At 33.1% G+C, this 5,581-nt stretch overlaps 1 protein-coding gene across 11 annotated transcripts in view; it reads left to right on the top strand.

Annotated features, from left to right (window-relative positions):
- Positions 1 to 5,581, top strand: part of SLC38A6 (solute carrier family 38 member 6) — a 65,630-nt gene that overhangs the window by 23,319 nt on the left and 36,730 nt on the right. The gene's annotated exons all lie outside the window — the stretch shown is intronic.

Here is a 5,581-nt window from a genome sequence, read left to right as displayed (position 1 = left end):
CTGAAACAAATAAACATTCTCACATTTATCTGTTACCTTGTTCCCATTGAACTATATAGAAACAAAAATTACTATGAATCGTAGACAGTTGTTGATTAAATGTATTAAACATTTAAATACAAAAATAGGGGGATTATGTTTATATATGTTGTAAAGATGTTACGAAGTGTTGAGCATGCTTTTACCATTAATAAATGCTATTAATTTAAAGGAAAATACAGAGAAAGTTGACATGCACTTTGGTCTTATGCAAGATTGTATGGTCAGAGGAAATTTTAATCTCATTTCTTACATGTAACAGTTCAAAATAATTTAGAGATGACAGCTTTAATAAAGTTCAGCTCTGATACTCAAGGGATCTAAGCTATTTCACTTTAAGTATTATTCAACCCAATTCCATCTTTAACGGGTTTATTGGTCAAGGAAAATATTAATATTTCAACAATAAATTGCAGTTGCCATTGTTTTGGAAATCCTCACCATTCATCTTTTAATTCTTTGAATGTTCATGGGAAAAAAAATGTTATCGAACGAGAAGAATGCTTTCTTGGATGTCATACCAAATAACTTCCTTCTAACATATACTACCTTACTCTTCAAACTAGAAATCAGTAAAGCTAGTCTCTTCCTTTATGAATCAATGCCATTGATTTTAAGATCTACTTTGGAATAACTTATTTTATTTTAGCAAATATGTATTGCTTAACTCCGTACTTTTCTCTAATATGAATATGTATTTTGATATTTCCAGCCCCTCATTATCTTCTCCATATGATTACTAAGAACCATTACGTTTTGTTTAGATTAGATTGAGCTATTGTTTAGCATTGTATATAGAATTTTCAATCCAGGAATTTAGATCCAAATTTGTGACCCTGACACAATGCTCACTGTTGTACGTACTCTCTATATCCTTCTCTATATCCGTACTCTGATCCTTTCCTTGTTCTCTAATCTTGTATGTAACTATTATTGAACATGACTCTGTTTTAGCAGTTGCTGTTATTAAAGTTATCTCTGTATGTGCTTTTCTCACCCACTATATTGTAAGCTCCTCCAGGGCAAGGATTATGTCTCATTTCTCTTCGTACTCCCAGAACCTAGCACCATACCTGGGACTTGATAAACCTTTGTTGAACTGAATGGAGCTGCATATGATTTGTATCAGTTATTTTCAGGTACTTTTAAGTATTCTGGATTTATTTATCAAGAAGGGGAGAAAGGGGGACTGCTAGACTGATCACTATAAATATTTGAAATGCTGAACATGAAATACAGAAAAATTCATTATTATTTCAGAGAGCAGAACTTGTACTAATGGGTAGAAGTCTACAGTGACGCTAGTTCAAGTTCATTTAAAATACATTTGTAACTAAGCCGTGTGATAATGGAGATGACCTACACTCCCTTGAAAATGCTCCTTATCCCTGGATGCATTCAAACAGCTGGTTGGCCAGTTGTCAGAATGTTCTAGAAAGGGTTCATGCACTTGGTGGCAGATAAATCATCAGTTCTCCCAACTTAAGTTTGTTGATTTGCTTGTTTGCTTTGTTTTAGAACCTTTTTTAAAATGACTTAGAAGCAGTCATAGCATTTTTTAATGTCTCTCAAATTCAGAAAAGCCAGCGATACTTATTTAGTTTTTAGAATAGTCCTCATGACTTCCTTTACATTGGTTAAAAGTTTATTGACAGCCCATTAAGTAATAACTGAAACATATCTCAGAAGTTTTTTTCTTTTGTCTTAGACAGGTATGCATAAATGATTCCTTTATTATAGTAGAATTGGAAGCTTGCTCTTGTAAGCAAACCACTGGGTTGAAAGTCAGATACCTCGAATTCTATCGATTCCAGTCTCTGCCCTTGGGTAGCCATGTGTCTTGGGGAAATCCCTCTCTTGGCTTCAGTTTCCTCTTTGTTAAATTGCTAGGGGTAGGATGGGAAGGAGGGATCTTAATTAAAGTCTATTCTTACCCCAAAATTCTAATCCTAATTTGGTACTTGGAAACGTGTTAATTCTTTCTGAGCATTAAAATATTCTTATTACAAGAAAGTTCAGTGGGAGGATTATACTTAATTCAAAAGATGATTTGGTCTTTTATTAGGTATCTTTAACAAATCATCAATTATTGCTCTGAAAGCTTTCATAAATGCTGCTCCTTGTCTGAAAAGGGGATTCTCAGTTCTTGGAACTACGATTAGGGCAGCTGCTGAGCCTCTAAGGTTAGTGACTAGGAACTCCAGCCTTCATATAAGAAGAAATATTTCAAATAAGAAGAAACACTTATTTGTGAGGATCTTTAATATGTGTGCATATGACTTATTTAATGTTCTTTCTTCAAAATGGACTTTTACATTTTTCTTTATTAATTGGAAATGCAGTGGATATTTATAAGATGATATAAAGTGTATAGCATCAGATTGAATTTTTAAACTCACATGCCTATCTGCATGAATGTAGTTCAGATAGCGTTTTTCGAAAGATAGGCTGTTCATTATTAATATAAGTGGTCTGAGTTTTTGCGGTGATTGTTTAGAACCGAAAAATAATATAACAAATTCTATTTAGGTCAAGTATTCCACTAGACACTTTAATTATACTTACAACAACTCTTCAAGGTAGATAATATTATCCTCATTTTATAGAGGAAGCGATCAGGGCTGAGAAGGAATAAGTAACCATTTACCTTTACCCCTTAATAAAGGTGGGACTCAAATTTTGCTCTGTCTACTTTCAAAGTCGTTATTCTTTCTGCTATGATATAGTAAATGTTTTAAAAGCCGTGAAAAGATTAAATGTTGAGGATTTTAAAAACTCCTTGGGGACAGGAACTATGTGTTTTCATAACTTGACCTAGTTTCTGGTAGAGGAACTCAATAAATAGTATTTGTTGAATGAATGAGACAGTTTAAAAAGTTCTACTTAAAAGCCTAAGATTTTGCCTCAAAAAGACAATTTTATAAACTATATATATGATAGAAAGAAACTAGAAAGCCAGTAGAATGATTTGTAGTTTAGAATTACATAAAAATTAAAAGGTTCAAAGTATTGGGGAGAGTTAAATCTTGGGTAAAATAGAAAATATTTTGAAATCTACTTTCTTCAGGTTAGGTAATCATGTCTTAGATTAATGCTTCCTAACTCTTTGTAACATTTAAATGTTTCTCAGTTTTCTTGAGATTCTGTGCCCCTGATGAATCTATGAGAAAAATGAAACAGAGGAAACTTTAAAAGCAAAATGATCATGAATTGCTCTTGATCAATATTTGTTACATGGATCTTTTAGTGAAGACCCAGTTTATTCCCTATATCTCCATATTCCATAAATCTAAGTAATCTGCTCATTCATTTATGTCTTTAGCACCTAGCACATAGTAGGCATTTAGTAAGTAATATTTATCCTAGGAAGAAAGGAAGGAATAAGAGAAGGAGGGAGAGAAGGAAAAGGCAGTGACCTGACTTGGTACTGCTTTAGGAGGAAAAGAGAGTTGATCAGCTGGGAAGAGAAGACCACAGAATATATAACTGAACATATTGTTTCTTTAGGAAAGAATCTATTGTCAGAACTTCACAGAAAATCTTTTTTCCCCCAAGATCAATCAGACATTAAGTATTAGTCACAGGGCACTAATGTGGTCTAACAAAATGATTGGAAAAGTTTAGTCTTTGAATAATCTCTAAACTTTATGATAGAAAAAAATGTGATTCACTAAATTTAGTGCTCTTATTCTTCGGATATGGGAAGCTTTGCCTTTGGAATATGGAGAGCCATATAATAAAATACTACTTAAAAGCAATTCCTTATCAATTCCCAACACGAATGAATTAGGGGCATGAAATAGACCAGAGCTAGAGAGAGCCCTCAGTTTCCCATTTTCTCAGGAGCTGGAGTGGCATTTGCTGAGAGTGATTGCTGCTGGGACACAAAGTCAAAAAAGAGACTTCTGAAAGTTTTAATATTTAATGCTGTTCCAGGCAAGAGAACTCTGGTTTAGAGTTTGCATTTAGTGTACTACTAGTAAAAGGATTAATGCTGTGTTGCATTATGAGATTCTTTTCTTAAAAACCCAGGTAAGTAGTTACGTGGTTTTAATTCATTTGAATTCCTGAGATAGGCCATCCAGTAGGCTAAAATATTCCTAGAAGCTAAACAATAAACCCCAAATCATCTTTAGTCAAGCTAGAGAAAGTCCTTTTAGCTCTTACAAGTACATGGTAGAAGTGAAGTTATTGATGTTATTTCTGGTTTCATAGCTTGCCCAACGCAAAATGTGGAAAGGCGAGTGGCTCCTAGCAGTTATGTTAAATTCTTATTTTGCTCTTATGAAATATGAAGGACCACTACAGATTCCATATTCTTTCCTTAGTTCTTTAAAGCTCCAGTTCTTTAAAGGAGATTAAATATTGAATCACTACTACATATCATGAAAGGAGAACCCTAAACATTAATAGTCTTACTGATACCTCCTGAAATAGCTCGAATGACCCAGGTTTTCCAGTCTGGCACACATCCCACAAACCTTACTCTGTCAGCCTTGATTAACACCTCGGTTTAGGAATCTAAATTTTAAGAGAAACTCAGCAGCCCTTTTATGTACTGAAGCAGCACAGTTACTAAATCTCATAAACAGGTATAAATAAGATCATTTCCAGTTGAGAACTATAAAAATTTCAAAGTCTCAGTATTTTTCAAATTTATGATTTTAGACATATTAGAAACAATTTGGTTTTACTTTCTTCCTGTTTCGTTTTTGTTTGTTTGTTTGTAGGATAGTGAGGTCTTTTGATGTACTAATTTGTATTGTCTCCTGGGAAACTGGGATTGGGTGTGCAATTACAATGTGCTGCCATCTGCTGGTAAGATCATCTGTAGTCAAACTGCAGCTTTTTGGGGCCTGAACAATATTGTCCAGAAATTCTAGAAAGCACTGCTTTAGAATAGGAGAGATATAGGAGATTTGGAAGGGTTTTTTTTCACAAGTACTTCCTTTGACAAAATTTACTGGCAACATGTCACTTTAAAAGGTATTAGAAAATAATGCATTTCTTAGTAATAATTTTTATTGAAATTTAATTATAGGATTTTCAGAATAGTAAGTATTCTGGTCATTTTTTTATTCAAATTTAAAATCTTGATAAACGATAAAGTAAAGATATATTTTTTCCCAGGATTATAGGGGAAAAAGTTATATCATATATTTTGATTTCCATTTGTGTACAAATTAGAGAAATCACATTGTTTTCAGCTTTTAAAGAAAACATCCTTTTTATAAAAGATATTGTGTTGTGTACTATTTTGAGTGGGGATAGACTTTCAATGGTATTTGGACATTTAGTAGGAATACTAGGTCAATAAGACATGTTGAATAGAATAAACCAGGTACTATCCATGACTAAAAACATGTTTGAAGTAAAATTGAACCTCACTTAGGTGAACTTATTATTTCCTCCCATAGTACACCTGTTTAGGGCTGACTGATTAATCCTTTAAGAAGCTGCTGAACTTCCTCCAAGCTGAAAACCTAATTCTGTTTTAAAAATAGATGTATGTAATCTTATCTTCATATGCGTATTTTACGTG

Source organism: Pteropus vampyrus, unplaced genomic scaffold (assembly GCF_000151845.1).
Source record: "Pteropus vampyrus isolate Shadow unplaced genomic scaffold, Pvam_2.0 Scaffold15, whole genome shotgun sequence".
NCBI lineage: Eukaryota > Metazoa > Chordata > Mammalia > Chiroptera > Pteropodidae > Pteropus > Pteropus vampyrus.
This window is presented reverse-complemented; position numbering and strand designations above follow the sequence as displayed.